Consider the following 19,883-nt stretch of genomic DNA (forward strand, 5'->3'; position numbering starts at 1 on the left):
AAACCAGGCCTTCACACTCAAACGTGGCAGCGCTCAAACCTTTATCCCCTGCATATCACTGGTGGCAGATCAATGAAGCCATAATCATTTGGTGAGAGAGTGGTTCAGTTCGGTGTCATCAGCATAGCTGTGGTAGGCAATTTTTACGTAATTTGGGAGCGGGAGCTTGTTGAGGTTAAACAAAAGTGGCCCAAGAATTGGACGTTGGGGAACTCCACACATGATACAAGTTTCCGTCGGACACATAATGTTGGCACCAGCAGGTTGCCAGTGGGAAGCAACGTAACTTCCTGTTTCTAGTCTTTTTTTTGTTAGTGCAGATGTAGCCAAAAGAGCTGATTTGTGGAATTCCGAGAGTCAATAAAACCCTGACAAAACTGATAAAATGCATGTTATCAAACAACACAAAGGTATAATACACTCACAATTAACGTTTAGTTTGTATCCAATGGACTTGATGGAGTCCACCCCCTCTGAGACGACACACTGGTACGTCCCAGTGTCCGACTGCAGGATGGGGCTGAACATCAGGGTGGTGTTGTGGGGCGACAGCTGGAACCTGGTGGAGGTGTTCATCGGGAGGCCATTTCGGAGCCAGGTGATGGAGTTTGGATTGTGTGAGCCCACACACTGCAGAGAGAAGGCGTGGCCCGCCACGGGCTGGGACTGGCCGACCACACGCACCGAGAGGGGATCTAAAACAGATTATGTTCAAAAAACTTTTTGGACGTAACATAAACATTGATGACTGACACTGTGTGTGTGTGTGTTTGCTATGCCTTGTTTCATCCTGGCTCTCAGCATCTGCTTTAAACTAGTTACAAACCTGTAAGAGGCAGCGTTACGCTGATTGATTGGGTTTGACCAGTTTTCGTGTTGGTTGCCATGCAGGTGATGGTCTCGTTGGCCGCGGGGCGGCTCGGGGTGATGCTGATCACGCTGCCCTTCATGGTGTCACCCAACACGTTCCAGGTGTAGGTGCAGGAAGGAAAACACGCAGCCCAGCACGTGACGGTTGCCTGCTCCCCGACTTCTAGAGAATTAGGATATGACAAGGTTGTTCCCACCGGTCCATCTGCAGAATGAGAGAGACCAAGAAAATCAGATCAGCGGATCAAAATGAACCACACTTTGGAGAACACGAAGTGACTGTCTTGCAGCAAAGACCAGTCTCAAATTCTGTTCTGGACATGATATCAAGACATAGAAGAGGACTAAAGAGTGTCCAGTTGGGTCATCTCTGCTTTTTGCAGATGATGTCGTCTTCTTTGCCTCATCAGACTGATCTCCAGCATTTACTGGAACAGTTTGCGGCAGAGTGTGACGCGGCGGGAATGAGTCAGTATCTCCAAATCTGAGGCCATTGTGGTATTCACCAGTGAGGGTAAGATGGAATTGGCTGACGGATGGGTGCAGCTTCTGCAGTAATGCAGGCACTGTACCGGAACTGCTGTGTTGAAGAGACAGCTGAGCAGAAAGCCAAAGCTCTCAATTTACTGGTCAGTCTTCGTTCCAACCCTTACCCATGGTCATGAGCTTTGGGTGATGACCGAATGAATAAGGTCCGAGATACAAGCGGCCAAAATGAGGTTCCTCCTCAGGGTGGCGGGGCTCAGCCTTAGAGACATTGTGAGGAGCTCAGCGATCCTCTCCGCGTGGAGAGGAGATCGTTGAGGTTGTTTGGGCATCGGCTGAGGATGCCCCCTGGACGCCTCTCTCTGGAGGTGAACTGTACCAGGCTCGGCCACCTGGGAGGAAACCCCGCTGACCCAGGAGCCTCTGGGGGAATTGTATCTCTCAGTTGGCATGGGAACGCATCAGAATCCCCTTGGAAACACTGGAGGAAGCTGCTGGGGACCCGAATTAGCAGCACAACAATGGTATGTGGATGTTGCTTTCACCTCAATTTCTTAATTTTAAGTTGATCCAATATAAAAATATTCCTTACCTGGGATATGTATCATTGTCTCAGCGGTGCTGTTTTTCTTGGTCACGGAGTTAAAGGCCTCGCAGATGAGCTCTGCTTGGTTTGGAGGATCCGGAGGGGTGAAGGTAATGGAGACGTTCCTGGACAGCAGCTTCCCATCGTAGTACCAGATGACGGAGCAGGCAGGGTAGCAGTGTGATAAACACTCCAGGGGAACGCTGGATCCAGGATTCAGAGTCAGCTCACCATCCATTACGACCTTGCCCAAGTATATGGCCACCTGCAAGGGGCCATCTGCAAGACGCAAAAACAAGCATCATATTGGATTAAAGGTGTGGCAGAGTGAGTTTATGTTTACAGCACATTCCATACATTAGGACATATTAAAGTGCTTTACTTAAAAATACATTGACTAAGGTAAATATGCAAATTAGACCAGCCCTTCACACTTAAACGTGGCAGCACTCAAACCTTTAACCCTATTTGATTGGATGACATTCTGACACACCCAGTTGTTGATTTGTCCAATCACTGTGGTAGCAGATCAATGAAGCCATAATCATTTGGTGAGAGAGTGATGTAGATTTGAGCGTCATCAGCATTACTGTGGTATCCAGTTTTTTGCATCATTTGGGTGCGGAAGCTTGTCGAGGTTAAACAAAAGTGGCCCACGACTTTCTGTTTCTAGTCTTTTTTTTGTTAGTACAGATGTAGCCAAAAGAGCTGATTTGTGGAATTCCGAGAGTCAATAAAACCCTGACAAAACTGATAAAATGCATGTTATCAAACAACACAAGGGTATAATACACTCACAATTAACGTTTAGTATGTATCCAATGGACTTGATGGAGTCCACCCCCTCTGAGACGACACACTGGTACGTCCCAGTGTCCGACTGCAGGATGGGGCTGAACATCAGGGTGGTGTTGTGGGGCGAGAGCTGGAACCTGGTGGAGGTGTTCATCGGGAGGCCATTTCGGAGCCAGGTGATGGAGTTTGGGTTGTGTGAGCCCACACACTGCAGAGAGAAGGCGTGGCCCGCCACGGGCTGGGACTGGCCGACCGCACGCACCGAGAGGGGATCTAAAACAGATTATGTTCAAAAAACTGTTTGGACGTAACATAAACATTGATGACTGACACTGTGTGTGTGTGTGTGTGTGTGTGTGTTTGCTATGCCTTGTTTCATCCTGGCTCTCAGCATCTGCTTTAAACTAGTTACAAACCTGTAAGAGGCAGCGTCACGCTGACTGATTGGTTTTGACCAGTTTTCGTGTTGGTTGCCATGCAGGTGATGGTCTCGTTGGCCGCGGGGCGGCTCGGGGTGATGCTGATCACGCTGCCCTTCATGGTGTCACCCAACACGTTCCAGGTGTAGGTGCAGGAAGGAAAACACGCAGCCCAGCATGTTAAGGTTGCCTGCTCCCCGACTTCTAGAGAATTAGGATATGACAAGGTTGTTCCATCCGGTCCATCTGCAGAATGAGAGAGACCAAGAAAATCAGATCAGCGAATCAAAATGAACCACACTTTGGAGAACAGGAAGTGATCGTCTTGCAGCAAAGACCAGTCTCAAATTCTGTTCTGGACATGATATCAAGACATTGAAGAGGACTAAAGAGTGTCCAGTTGGGTCATCTATGCTTTTTGCAGATGATGTCGTCTTCTTTGCCTCATCAGACTGATCTCCAGCATTTACTGGAACAGTTTGCGGCAGAGTGTGACGCGGCGGGAATGAGTCAGTATCTCCAAATCTGAAGCCATTGTGGTATTCACCAGTGAGGGTAAGATGGAGCATGACATTGACTGACGGATGGGTGCAGCTTCTGCAGTAATGCAGGCACTGTACCGGAACTGCTGTGTTGAAGAGACAGCTGAGCAGAAAGGCAAAGCTCTCAATTTACTGGTCAGTCTTCGTTCCAACCCTTACCCATGGTCATGAGCTTTGGGTGATGACCGAATGAATAAGGTCCGAGATACAAGCAGCCAAAATGAGGTTCCTCCTCAGGGTGGCGGGGCTCAGCCTTAGAGACAGTGTGAGGAGCTCAGTGATCCTCTCCGTGTGGAGAGGAGATCGTTGAGGTTGTTTGGGCATCAGGTGAGGATGCCCCCTGGACGCCTCTCTCTGGAGGTGTATCGTACCAGGCTCGGCCACCTGGGAGAAAACCCCGCTGACCCAGGAGCCTCTGGGGGAATTGTATCTCTCAGTTGGCATGGGAACTGAGGTGTCTTGGAATGTGTGATGTCCCAAACAGCCCCATCGTATAAGATAATTACTAAGAGACGGTGCCAGGGGTCCTGGTGGGAAGGGAAGTAAAATGTGACCTGTGACCTAGGTAGGGGAACCAAATGGTAAATGGAGTCGGCATCAGCGGTCTCTCCTTCTTCATCAACACATCAAATTCATCAAGAAATACAAAGTGGCGTCACAAACAGGATATAGAACTCGAAAAATAATGCTTGTAGTAAAAGGTCTGGACACTAAGGAAATAAGTACGATTGCTCAAGAAGTTCAAATACAATCAGTCACACCAAGGGTGACTGTTGGACCGATGATATCTATTACCTTAGCTCGAAGAATAACTAGTAGCATTAACGTATCATCGCCAGTTACCACTCTGGCTACAACGTTGGCAGAGAAGGATGTTACCACAACAAGGATGACAACTTCTACATTTGTAACTCCTGGTAAACATACAAGTGAGGTTGGGAGAATGAGATCCACCACCAATAAAATAATGATGACTTTTTCAGTGTCTACGAAGTCTGTAGATAAGGCACTGACACCTATCACTACATCGCTATCATTTAAGAAACTGGTAAATATAACTCAGAAGACTATGGCGAAGTTGGAAATTAATTTGAACACTAGCAAGGAGAGCTCTTTAATTAGAGAGCCAATTGCAGAGGAGATTGATAGAGATTCAGGTCAAATAGGTCAGACGACTATGTCAAATGTGGTCAATGATTTTGTTGAACCGAAATGGACGTCAAAAGACATGACTGAACCTCTTCATGCTTTACAGAAGCGAGAAACACGGTGGAAAGCATATGGGTTTGATTCCTCGGTGCTGCAAGTAGCAGACCCGTGGGCAAATAGAAATCTATTATTCCAACAGATAACTCACTCCGTTAGGATGACTACTAACTTGAATTGTCCATGTGTGGTGAGAGTACCATCTCCAGGCACATGGCCTTCAATTCTAGACACGGTACCGGAACCTTTGACGCCTGAATGTCAAAGTAATTTGTTATCATGGCTGCTATTCAAACAACAAGCAGCGAATGAAATATGGATGGCTCTATCAGTCAATCTATTTAGACCTGGACGTAGGTGTTCCTGGTTGAAAGAATTATCATATTTAAATCTTCTTGACAAGTATGAAGATATTAGAAAAGCAATACCTGATGCTATGGAAGGGACACCTGCGAAAGGTAGAGCTTGTTTTTGCTCAAATGATACTCATGGTGGAGATGGTATGTTTATGGGGATATCAGCATGTGAAAGTTACATGATGCAATTTGGACAAAGTACCCAAAGGACGGTTGATGACACATATACAGTGACCTTTCATGCACCGCAGCGTCGACAGAGTAAAGCTTTAAGAGTAAAGAATCAAACTTTACCGGGTAATGTGACTATAGGAACATTTAAAGATATTTGGTGGGTATGTGATGATAAAGCATACTTATTTCTGCCGTATGGGTGGATTGGATGTTGCTTTATGGCACAGTTGAAACTTTCTTATGATGTTTTTGTTATCCGGAAGGGACAAAAGCCAAATGAAGGTAACTCTACAAAGACTGCTGAGAGTAGGAAGAAAAGAGACTTGGCACAGTTTCACAATTTGGAGGCTTATCATTGGAGGATATCTTTAGGAGAAAAATGGGCTATAGGATTGTTTCCATGGTATGGAGTCACATTCTTAGCCGATCATATTGATAATATCACATATACCCTACAAGGTTTTGCAAACGAGACCATAAGAGATTTTGAATATTTCTCAAACGCCCAGAGGAGTCATCGATTGACGTTGCTGAAACACGACATGGCTCTTGATTATATTTTGGCCAAACAAGGTGACCTTTGCGTGGCTTTAAATCTAACCGGAGAAGCCTGTTATACGTTGATCCCTGATGTTGCTGATAACATGACTAATGCCATAGAAGCGTTGAAACGCATAAGGGATGCGTTTGGGCCATCCAAAGGAGCAGGGTAGTCAGCCAATGCTTGGTTGCAAGAGAATTAGGACCACTAGGAGCTGTAGTGGCTCAGGTTCTGGGGGCTGCTCTGCTATCACTGTGTGTGATGTTTTGTTTTTGTACGGTATTGTTGACCTTTGCTAAGGCCATGATATTGAGATGGGTTGGAGTTGTAATGCCGGGAGAAAATGTTCAGATGCCACTATTGGGTGGTAATGATGTCAGTGAAGAGGAGGAGGAAATAGTGATGAAGGAGGAGCTAACATTAGTAGAGAAATATCCATTCTGAATATCTGATTCCGTCATAGACACAGTCTATTTTTAATCGAGAAAATGCTTGGACAAAGGGGGGCCGGTGAATTTTTCTTTCAGGACCAGTATGAGGTTGGCTGTGTCCGGAGATCCTAACAGCCTAATGGACTTGAACACTCAAACCTGGACATTCAAAAATGGAGGATGAAAATGGACGACGGACCCTGAGTGAGGACATCATGATCAGGAGTACCGAGTGAAATATCATTAAAAGTTGATGGTGTTATGCAGGTTTTTTTAATATTGGAGTTTGTTTATTACAATGTAACCTGTATTATTGATGAAAAGTCTGTACTCTACAGTAGATATTTTTAGCAAGACATATTACTTTGATTTAGTATTGTTTTCTTTGAAGTTTTCTGTAACAGGGTGAAATGGATATATTGGGGCCTCAGGTGTTTTATTCTTTTGCGGTTTTGAGGGACATTGATAATAGGCAGGGACAGGTTCATTGGAGGGTCCGATGGGTCGACCAGCCTGACTTTGGACAAATTTTTGATTTATTTCTGAGGTTCTGAATGTATGCATTTATATGTCACATCCTGTACAGTTCTCTAAACCCTTCTTCTTCACGGTTAATTGATTTGGAGTGCAATAGGTGGTTGCCTGGGGCAGAGGAACCATGAGAGAATTTTCCTGTCTTGATTGTTTGTTGAAAGAACTAAGAAAGGAAGCTGCCAGATGGGTTTTTCACTCTCACACTCCACAAATTGATTGTATTGCTACTACTAAGCATGTTCAGAAGGGTATAATATAATCATTTTATTTGTTAGTAGGTGATTTCTTTAGGGCCCGTTGTAACCTCAATTACTCTTATCTTTGTCGAGACTTTGTGTAGTCTCAAAGGGGGGAAAAATTAGGTGTCTTGGAATGTGTGACGTCCCAAACAGGCCCATCGTATAAGATAATTACTCAGAGACGGTGCCAGGGGTCCCGAGAGAGAGAGAGCACATCACCAGGGGTCCTGGTGAGAAGGGAAGTGAAATGTGACCTGTGACCTATGTAGGGGAACTAAATGGTAAATGTTGTCTTTGGGCCAGTATAAAAGACCCGCGCGAGTGGCATTCGACAGAGAATCCTTCCGTCCCCTCGCTGAATCCCCTTGGAAACGCTGGAGGAAGCTGCTGGGGACCCGGATTAGCAGCACGACAATGGTATGTGGATGTTGCTTTCACCTCAATTTCTTAATTTTAAGTTGATCCAATATAAAAAATAGTCCTTACCTGGGATATGTATCATTGTCTCAGCGGTGCTGTTTTTCTTGGTCACGGGGTTAAAGGCCTCGCAGATGAGCTCTGCTTGGTTTGGAGGAACCGGAGGGGTGAAGGTAATGGAGACGTTCCTGGACAGCAGCTTCCCATCGTAGTACCAGATGACGGAGCAGGCAGGGTAGCAGTGTGATAAACACTCCAGGGGAATGCTGGATCCAGGATTCAGAGTCAGCTCACCATCCATTACGACCTTGCCCAAGTATATGGCCACCTGCAAGGGGCCATCTGCAAGACGCAAAAACAAGCATCATATTGGATTAAAGGTGTGGCAGAGTGAGTTTATGTTTACAGCACATTCAATACATTAGGACAAATCAAAGTGCTTTACTTAAAAATACATTGACTAAGGTAAATATGCAAATTAGACCAGCCCTTCACACTTAAACGTGGCAGCACTCAAACCTTTAACCCTATTTGATTGGATGACATTCTGACACACCCAGTTGTTGATTTGTCCAATCACTGTAGTAACAGATCAATGAAGCCATAATCATTTGGTGAGAGAGTGATGTAGATTTGAGCGTCATCAGCATTACTGTGGTAGACAGTTTTTTGCATCATTTGGGTGTGGAAGCTTGTCGAGGTTAAACAAAAGCGGCCCATGACTTGGATGTTGAGGAACTCCACACATGATACGAGTTTCCCTCGGACACATAATGTTGGCACCAGCAGGTTGCCAGTAAAGCGACGCAACTTTCTGTTTCTAGTCTTTTTTTTGTTAGTGCAGATGTAGCCAAAAGAGCTGATTTGTGGAATTCCGAGAGTCAATAAAACCCTGACAAAACTGATAAAATGCATGTTATCAAACAACACAAAGGTATAATACACTCACAATTAACGTTTAGTTTGTATCCAATGGACTTGATGGAGTCCACCCCCTCTGAGACGACACACTGGTACGTCCCAGTGTCCGACTGCAGGATGGGGCTGAACATCAGGGTGGTGTTGTGGGGCGACAGCTGGAACCTGGTGGAGGTGTTCATCGGGAGGCCATTTCGGAGCCAGGTGATGGAGTTTGGATTGTGTGAGCCCACACACTGCAGAGAGAAGGCGTGGCCCGCCACGGGCTGGGACTGGCCGACCACACGCACCGAGAGGGGATCTAAAACAGATTATGTTCAAAAAACTTTTGTGACGTAACATAAACATTGATGGCTGACACTGTGTGTGTGTGTGTGTTTGCTATGCCTTGTTTCATCCTGGCTCTCAGCATCTGCTTTAAACTAGTTACAAACCTGTGAGAGGCAGCGTCACGCTGACTGATTGGGTTTGACCAGTTTTCGTGTTGGTTGCCATGCAGGTGATGGTCTCGTTGGCCGCGGGGCGGCTCGGGGTGATGCTGATCACGCTGCCCTTCATGGTGTCACCCAACACGTTCCAGGTGTAGGTGCAGGAAGGAAAACACGCAGCCCAGCACGTGACGGTTGCCTGCTCCCCGACTTCTAGAGAATTAGGATATGACAAGGTTGTTCCCACCGGTCCATCTGCAGAATGAGAGAGACCAAGAAAATCAGATCAGCAGATCAAAATGAACCACACTTTGGAGAACACGAAGTGACCGTCTTGCAGCAAAGACCAGTCTCAAATTCTGTTCTGGACATGATATCAAGACATTGAAGAGGACTAAAGAGTGGCCAGTTGGGTCATCTCTGCTTTTTGCAGATGATGTCGTCTTCTTTGCCTCATCAGACTGATCTCCAGCATTTACTGGAACAGTTTGCGGCAGAGTGTGACGCGGCGGGAATGAGTCAGTATCTCTCCAAATCTGAGGCCATAGTGGTATTCACCAGTGAGGGTAAGATGGAATTGACTGACGGATGGGTGCAGCTTCTGCAGTAATGCAGGCACTGTACCGGAACTGCTGTGTTGAAGAGACAGCTGAGCAGAAAGCCAAAGCTCTCAATTTACTGGTCAGTCTTCGTTCCAACCCTTACCCATGGTCATGAGCTTTGGGTGATGACCGAATGAATAAGGTCCGAGATACAAGCAGCCAAAATGAGGTTCCTCCTCAGGGTGGCGGGGCTCAGCCTTAGAGACAGTGTGAGGAGCTCAGCGATCCTCTCCGCATGGAGAGGAGATCGTTGAGGTTGTTTGGGCATCAGGTGAGGATGCCCCCTGGATGCCTCTCTCTGGAGGTGAACTGTACCAGGCTCGGCCACCTGGGAGAAAACCCCGCTGACCCAGGAGCCTCTGGGGGAATTGTATCTCTCAGTTGGCACGGGAACGCATCGGAATCCCCTCTGAAATGCTGGATGAAGCTGCTGGGGACCCAGATTTGCAGCACGAAAATGGTATGTGGATGTTGCTTTCACCTCAATTTCTTAATTTTAAGTTGATCCAAATATAAAAATATTCCTTACCTGGGATATGTATCATTGTCTCAGCGGTGCTGTTTTTCTTGGTCACGGGGTTAAAGGCCTCGCAGATGAGCTCTGCCTGTTTTGGAGGATCCGGAGGGGTGAAGGTGATGGAGACGTTCCTGGAGAGCAGCTTCCCATCGTAGTACCAGATGACGGAGCAGGCAGGGTAGCAGTGTGATAAACAATCCAGGGAAACGTTGGTTCCAGGATACAGGAACATCTCCCGAGCTACTGGGCCCTCGTTGGTCACGTATATGGTTACCTGCAAGGGTCCATCTGCAACACGCAACATCAAGGATCATATTGGATTGAAGGCGTGGCAGAGTGAGTCCATGTGTACACTCACAATTTACGAAGTTTCGAAGCGACTTGATATTGGGTTGTTTCGGTCAATACATGAAAAGTATTGAGTACCAATACCCAGCCATCATTAGAATACATTAGAATGTGTTCGATTTGATTAGATTATGGGAGCAGCCGACAGAAGAAGAAGAAAATGAAAAAGTAGATTTGATTAGAAAAATATGATTAGACTGGATTAGAATCCGTTAGATTACATAGGATTATATTTCCCATCACTGCTAACTGGTGGTAGCACAGCCTCGCTAAATGCTTTAATATTGAGGAACTTACTACTCTGCTGCAGCTTCTTATTGGGCTTCAATACAGTCCAATGGGGAAAACGCTTAAGAAGAAAAAGGCTTTTCAGGGTTTGAGTGAGTCTTTTGCACTTTGCATAAATCTGCTCCTTTAGCTACAACCACACTAACCGTTAGAGACTAGAAACAGGAAGTCACATCCCTTCCTGCCGGCAACCAATGTTACACTCTGCAGGTAAAAAAAATTGTTTTGGATAAAAACATGTTTGAAAAATACAGTATGATATGCGGTACACGTAGTGCGAGGAGATGCAACAGGTTCTTTTCAGGCGTCATCGTTTGCCCCATTGAACTGCATTGAAGCCCGGTGAGAAGCTACAGCAGAGCGGTACGTTCCTCACCAGTGAAGCGTTCAGCGAGGTTGTTGCGACGATAATGCTTCCCATTTCATTTTTCCACCCACTTTTACTCACAGTTAACATTCGTTTGGTATCCAATGGACTTGATGGACCCCCCCCCCTCGCTGACGACACATTGGTACGACCCGGTGTCCGACTGCAGGACGGGCCTGAACGTCAGGGTGGTGCTGTGCGGCGAGAGCTGGAGCCTGGGGGAGGCCGTCAGTGGGAGGTCATTTTTTAACCATCGAATGGAGCCCGGGTTCTGAGCGCCAACACATTGCAGAGAGAAGGCGTGACCCGCCACGGGTTCGGACTGACCGACCGGCCGCACAGAGATGGGATCTGAAAGAGAGGTTATAGATTATTTGATCATATATATATATATATATATATATATATATATATATATATATAGATATATATAATTTTTTTTTTTTTTTTGGACCAGACAATAACTGATGTTAGAACTAATAACACAAAACAGCAAACAGTTCTTTACAAAGGTGGGAATCAGCACAAAGCATGCAGGGTGATCGGGGCCATAATTTAATGCTTTTAGTGGCTCTCTCGGTCCTAAATTTAGATTCTTTTAAAAGAAGTGGGGTCCAATCCCCACCAACCGCCCTGCATGGACTCGGCCGGACCTGCGCGGCCACACCCATTTTCAGGGCTTGAGCCTCCCCCCTTACAAACTTCGGACCCACCGGTGACGGTCAGGATCTTGGTGGTGCTGATGGTGGCCCCGGACGCCGTGTTCTGGGCCTCGCAGGTCAGCGGCTCGCTGCGGTGGTACTCGGTGATGATGATGGCCTGGTCGCTCCTCACCTCCGGCTCCTGGCCCTTGTGGAAGACGGGCAGCAGGATCTGGTCGCTGTGGTACTTCTTGCCCTCAAACGTCCACGTGTAGTTGCAGGACGGCGTGCAATCCACGAAGCAGGTGTAGACGTACTGCTTCCCCACAGTCACCTCACTCTGGCCAGTGATGTGGATTTCGACTAATCCTGATTGAAGTGAGTCATAGTACAGAACAAATAATCGATTAATCGATTGACGGAAATTTGTGAATGCCTGTCTTTGTTCTATATTTTGACTGATTCGGACTCGGGTTAACTTGTGCTGGTCGTTTATCATCTTTTCGGACCTGATCACATCATGCTCCTGTCATGTTACGGTCTAAATGAGTTTCATAGATTGAAAATAATCATTAAAGCGCAGCCCTACAACATCGATTCTCGACCTTTTTCAACGTCAAAGATCCTCAATTTGGTCTGCATTAGGACTACGGACTGCGTGTGATAAGATTAAGTCTCTGAGGTGCCAATCTGAGAAGATTTTTATTGTTAGATATGATTTTGTGTCTTTTATGGCGATAACAGAGAAATGGGTGTGGCGGACAAAGGGGCGTGGTCAAGCACTGGCTGCGGACGACAGCACTCGAGGCAGGGAGTTTTTCTTAATGTTTTGTTTGTCTTACAGAGGAGATCGGCGCACAGGCTCGTAAGCAGCCCAGCAGAGCAACGCCATTCCTCCAGCACCCGAGAGGACGAGTATTAACCTCCATTATTATAAGACTCCTCAGGTATATATACATATATATATATAAATATATATATATATAATTGTGGCCTGCGTGCAACATATTACAATGGACAATAAAACTCTCGCCATGTCAGCGCACCACAGTCAGAAAGACTCCGCCTCTCTCCCTAAACCCTTACCTGTAGAAAGAAACCCCCACGATGGGATCCAACCAGTATTCCACATTCTCTTGAAGGACCTGTGGGGAGTCCCCTAGACCCCACGTTGAGAACTATTGCCCTAGACTACCTGCTGATTAAGTGGAAACGTCTTGTAAATAATTGTTGCTGGGGACCCCCCCGAACCTCCTGAAGGACCCTTGGTGGGTCTCCAGACCCCACGTTGAGAACCACTTAAATGAAATGGAATAAACATGTATTTCTTGGTCTTACTTGCCACCCAGACCTGCATGGACGTGGTGATGTAGAGGAGGGAGACGGAGTCCTGAGCCTGGCAGATCAGCGTTTCGGTGTTGGCTGTTTTGGGAGGCATGATGGAGGTGGTGCTTCCCTGCGTCGTAAACAGATTCTCGTTCTCCCACTGGATGGTCCAGGTGAACAGGCAGGATGGGAAGCAGTCGGCCGTGCAGGAGAATGTGCTGTTGGCGCCAATGGTCAGCATGGGCGGTCCGCTGATCTTGATGTTCGACGGTCCCACTGAAAAGGAGAGAGCCCGGGAGTTCGATGTAGTCGACGTGGGAGTGCTTTTTGGCAAAAAAAAACCGACCTGTGACCCGCAGCCTCTTGGTAACTTCCAACGTCTTGCCTGTGGCCGGGTTGAGGGCCCGGCAGGTCAGGTTCTGAGGGGGGACCTGCTCCTTCAGCTTAAGGGTGAACTCATGCCCCTGGTACGACAGGTCCCCCTGGGTCCAGGTGAAGGTGCAGCCCGGGGAGCAGTACGCCGAGCACAAGAACCCATATGGGACCCCCACCGTCACCGTGTCCACGCCGGTGATGAAGACAGACGACGGACCGGCTGAGGAGGAAGGGAGGGAGAAAGAGGGAGAACAGGGTCAACTTCCCTAGACTGAAAATTTTTAATCTCTAAATGTTCCATATCAAGGAGCCTTGTGGTGGTGAAATAAGGGGGACATTTAGACTATTAATCATTTTGCTGGTGACCCCGTGGAACCTCCTCAAGGACCCCCTGGGGGACGACACTTTGGAAATCGCTGCCCGAGATGACCGGTTGTTGAGGAAGTGGAAAGGACCTCAGTCACCCTGTCATGGTTTTGCCCTGTTTTGTTAGTTATCCTGTCCCTCTGTCTGTCACTCTGGTTCTGCATTTCTGCCACTGCGCACCTAACCCTATTCAGCAATCAAGCCAGCTGTCCTCACCTTCCTCATCCCTCCACCTGTATATAACCTATTCCCTGTTCACTCATTCCTTGTCAGATTGTCGTGTCTACTGTGTCAATACTGCTATGTCATCGGACTACCTGCATTACTCATTCCACTGCACCTGCCCTGCCCTGCCCTGTCCTGCCCTGGTCTGCCCTGCCCTGGTCTGTCCTGCCTGACCTTTCCGTATCTGTCTGCCTGCGTTACCTTCCTGCCTGACCTTCCCAGCCCGCTGTGTAATCTACTTCACCCGGGTCTCCCTGCAATAAACCCTTGATCTTTGCACCTACTCCTGAGCCTCCGTTGTGTCCTGCATTTTGGTTCACCAGACAGCACCCATGACAGTATTGTGACTAGTGAGGCTTTCTGAAGCTTTGAACCTTTTCGAACCATTGGAATTGAAAATTGGTTCGCTACTTCATACAGCGCTTGTGGGGGACATCTGCTGGTGCAATAAATTCGGTGCAACAAACCCGACTATTACCATGTGTGTATATATGTATCAATGCACTTATTGACGTGGCACATATAATGTAGTGCATGAGGTTTTGCACTCCTACACAGTAGACCAGGGTTTGATTCCCTCTGTGTCAACTACTTGTTCATTGACTTGCGTTTTTCAGTGTTTCACTTGAGGCAGTTAGATGCGGTTTATGAGCCTGGACTCCCATCCTAGCCTTTCCCTAGCCCCCAGTCCTAAACCAGCCAGCCCGATGCTCACCTATCCTGTTCCTGCCCCTGAAAAACCATAGCAGTCCCCTTTCTGGGGGTCATGTCTGTGCATTTTCCCCTGGGTCCCTCAGAATAACTCCAAGGCTAGAGTTGTATGTACCTGTAAATAACCTGTTCTCCGTTCACTCAGTCCTTGTCAGATCGATGTGTCCACTGTGTCAATACTAGTGCTATGTCACCAGACTACCTGTTCTGGTCTGTCCTGCCTGACCTTTCCGCATCTGCCTGCCTGTCCTGCGTTACCTCCCTGCCTGACCTCCCCAGCCCGCTGTGTAATCTCCTTCACCCTGGTCTCTCTGCAATGAACCCTTGATCTTCGGCACCTTCTCCTGAGCCTCGGTTGTGTCCTGCACTTGGGTTCACCAGACAGCACCCGTGACAGTATCATGACACATCCTCACTACAAAATAAACAAAAATAAAGTTGATTCTTAAATGTATGAAGTATAATGAAATAAAAGTCTACATTTAAATAAGATATAATTTCAATTATATTTGAATATATAAAAAAAAAACATTTAAAAAATATATATTTTATATATTTCATTTTTTTTTTAATTAGTGGTCTAATTTTTGTATTTTATTTTGTAATGAAGGTTTCCTATAAAAATAGCTTATCATTATTAGAAGTAGTTGTTTGTATTGTTATTGTTGCATGACTAGCTAAATATGATTTTTTTTTTTGTGAGACCACAGCAGTAAATCAAAGAAAGTTTCTTACATTGTGTTGCCTCGGACCCCGGCTCCTGCTCTCTCTCACTGGCGGAAAGTCCTTGAATAGAATAATGCATTAATAAATTACAAATGGACGTACGGACGGACGGACGGATAGATATTCACAGCAGCTCACATAAAAACATAGGCAATAATTATTATAAGGCACTAGAATAAAAACTATAAAAATATTTGGCAAAATGTGAAAAGATGCAATAAACCTAATAAACAAAAAAAATAAACAACAAACATAACCTAAAAAGAACACATTGTGCTGAAGTTAGTGGTGGCATTGAAGATGAAGTAAGTGGTGTTAGTGATGGTGGTGAAGATTAACTTTATGGTGTTGCTGGTGGTGTTGAAGATGAAGTAAGTAGTGATGGGGTTGGTGGTGAAGATGAAGTTATTGGTGTTGGTGGTGTTGGGTGGTGTCCTACCTGCCAGGCAGACGAGCAGCAGGAGCTGGACGTGGTGATGACGAACCATGGCTGGTGCTGAAATACCCGCGGCGACGCCATGGACGCCTTTATAAGGGAGGTGGAAGCAGTGCCTCGTCCTTATCAGCGGCCGCCGCAGGTGAGCAGATTGCCCACAATTCCCGGCTCCTCGAGCTGATTTATCAGCTGCATTGTGGCCGCTCCAGGGCGTGCGACCTGCAGCTTTATCCTCCACTGTCACGCTGTTTTCTCTTTGTTCCTTGGGAGCTTGTTGAGGTGTTTCTTTATCTGCTTTGTTTTTTTATCCATTCGGCCTCGATGGAGCACAGAGTTTTCTGCTAAATCCAACGCACTTTCTTGTTTGTTTTCCTTTTATCGTTCCATAAGCGGGCACACCCCTTTACGCCTTTACGCCTTTACGCCTTTACGCTGTCAGTGTAATGAATGTGCTTGGTCTTGTTGGCTGAGTTTGTTCCACTGGAGCAGCTCTTACAGTGATCACCTCTGTCGGGGTCAAATTGATCACTGTAAGCGAATGATGACACGATATAACCGTTTTACCGATTTAATAGGAAACGGAGGAAAATAAATACATCTAAAATAAAATCACACTTGTCTTTATTGTTTTTATTTTTATTTTCTGAGGAACAGGGACGCTCAGCAGAGCGGAGATTGCTCCCGCTCCATAACACATCAATGCCACTGCTCTACATCTGCCTGTTTGACCAATTATCAGTCTTAAATCAATTTTAACTTCAAATAATTGTCGGACAGGATTTAAAGTGTTTAATGAAAAAGTAAAATTGTTAGATCCTTGGGGGGCCTTTATGTAGGAAAATATATTAATGTATGAAAATACCCCAAATTATCACTGTAAGCAGACTACTATATTACATTAAGCAGACGCTTTTATCCAAAGCGACTAACAATTGTTCAAACACCGACGGGCGCAGCCATCAGGAGCAATGAGGGGTTAAGTGTCTTGCTCAAGGACACTACAGCATGCTAGCAGGAGGAGCCTGGGATCCAACCAGCAACCTTTAGATCACTAGACCACCAGCTCTACCTCCTGAGCTACCATCCCACCGTACTGAACCAACACTATTTTATTTCCATCCCATATGAAGAATGCAAAAAGAGGAGGTGCTCAAGGAACTACACTGTGCCAGACCCGCCCGGTCTGTTTGACGGTCACGTCTGGCCCATGTACGTCAAACACAAGAACATCTATATGCAAATTAAATAAACAGCATTTGTATAGGAATGATTCTGTCCCAAGCTTTTTGGTCATTATAAGCGGTTGATCACTGAATCTCCTTTAAACCAGACGTCCCAAACTGAAATGACCCGGGGGCCACTAGCCAGGTTGTCTTGTCCTGGGGGGGCCATGTTGAACATCAATGGAAAAATAAACCATCCTGTGTTTTTTCTCATCAAAAAAAATCTTTGTTGTATTCTATTTTATTCAGTTTCACATTCTGAAAACATTAGGTAAAGTTGCTTGGATTGATTTAGTTTTGTGATTTAAAAATTAAATAATTGTAGTGTATTGTAAACATGTGGCAGACCGCATTCAATTGTCTCGCGGGCTGCGTGTGGCCCCTGGGCCAGTGGTTTGGGACCCCTGCTTTAAAGAGCAGTTTCAGCCCCTGGTTTGAGCCTTACTCCACCCACTGCACTATAAAGGAAAACGCAAACTGGGCGGCCATCGTTCTTTAAAATTTAAATCTGTGACATATAGAGCCACGATAAGTGAGACCGAACTGGATGCAGACAAAATGGCGGACCACCGCTGGTCGACAGGAAGTCGTTTGACCTCAGCAGCGGAAGTTGGTCTTCTGCTTCTCGTTTTTTTTTTCCTGTGATAAAGCACAAAAAAAAAAAAATATATATATATATATATATATATATATATATATATAAAAATAAATATATATATATATATATATAAAATATATATATATATATATATATATATATATATATATATATATATATATATATATATATATAAATAAATATATATATATATATATATAAAATATATATATATATATATATATATATATATATATATATATATATATATATATATATATATATATATTAAAAAAAAAAAAAATATATATATATATATATATATATTTTATATATATATATATATATATATTTTTTTTTTATATATATATATATATATATATATATATATATATATATATATATATATATAAAAAATATATATATATATATATATATATATATTTTTTATATATATATATATATATATATATATATTTTTTTTATATATATATATATATATATATTTTTTTTTTATATATATATATATATATATATATATATATATATATATATATATATATAAAAAATATATATATATATATATATATATATATTTTTTATATATATATATATATATATATATATATATATATATATATATATATATATATATATATATATATATATATATATATATATATAAGGTGGATCAGCGCCACTCACTGGTGGGACTCCGCACCGGGATTTAAATGGCGGAGGTCCGCCATTTTGTCTGCAGCTCGGTACCCTGCCCAAGGAAGCCGTCCGCGCTGCGTCCGCGCTGCGTCCGCGCTGCGTCCGCGCTGCGCTGCGTGCGGAGTCCCACCAGTGAGTGGCGCTGATCCACCTTTACATCTGTAACGTCCCTTTAGGTTGGTATTTCACCTGCTAGCTATTTCATGGGATTTCCACTAATAGGCAGTAAAAGGCAAGATATTACCATTTAGTGATAGGTATTTCATGTGATAGGTATTTCATGTGGTAGGTATTAAATATGATAGGTATTTCATATGATAGGTATTTCATGTGATAGGTATTTCGTGTGATAGGTGTTTAGTGTGATGGGTATTTAATATGATATGCATTTCATGTGATAGGTATTTCATATGATATAGGTATTTAATATGATATGCATTTCATGTGACAGGTATTTCATATTATATAGGTATTTAATATGATATGCATTTCATGTGACAGGTATTTCATGTGATATGCATTTCATGTGATAGGTATTTCATATGATATAGGTATTTCATATGATATGCATTTCATGTGACAGGTATTTCATGTGATATGCATTCCATGCGATATGCATTTCATGTGATAGGTATTTCATATGATATAGGTATTTCATATGATATGCATTTCATGTGATAGGTATTTAATATGATGTGCATTTCATGTGATGTGCATTTCATGTGGTAGGTATTTCATATGATAGGTATTTCATGTGATAGGTATTTCGTGTGATAGGTGTTTAGTGTGATGGGTATTTAATATGATATGCATTTCATGTGATAGGTATTTCATATGATATAGGTATTTCATATGATATGCATTTCATGTGACAGGTATTTCATGTGATAGGTATTTCATATGATATAGGTATTTCATATGATATGCATTTCATGTGATAGGTATTTAATATGATGTGCATTTCATGTGATGTGCATTTCATGTGGTAGGTATTTCATATGATAGGTATTTCATGTGATAGGTATTTCGTGTGATAGGTGTTTAGTGTGATGGGTATTTAATATGATATGCATTTCATGTGACAGGTATTTCATATGATATAGGTATTTAATATGATATGCATTTCATGTGACAGGTATTTCATGTGATATGCATTTCATGTGATAGGTATTTCATATGATATAGGTATTTCATATGATATGCATTTCATGTGACAGGTATTTAATATGATATAGGTATTTAATATGATATGCATTTCATGTGACAGGTATTTCATGTGATATGCATTTCATGTGATAGGTATTTCATATGATATAGGTATTTCATATGATATGCATTTCATGTGATAGGTATTTCATATGATATAGGTATTTCATATGATATGCATTTCATGTGATAGGTATTTAATATGATGTGCATTTCAGGTGGGTGTTTTTTTTTTTGGAAGGATAGGTACTTCATGTGCTATGCATTTC

Source organism: Zeus faber (genome assembly GCF_960531495.2).
Source record: "Zeus faber genome assembly, chromosome: 21".
Lineage (NCBI taxonomy): Eukaryota > Metazoa > Chordata > Actinopteri > Zeiformes > Zeidae > Zeus > Zeus faber.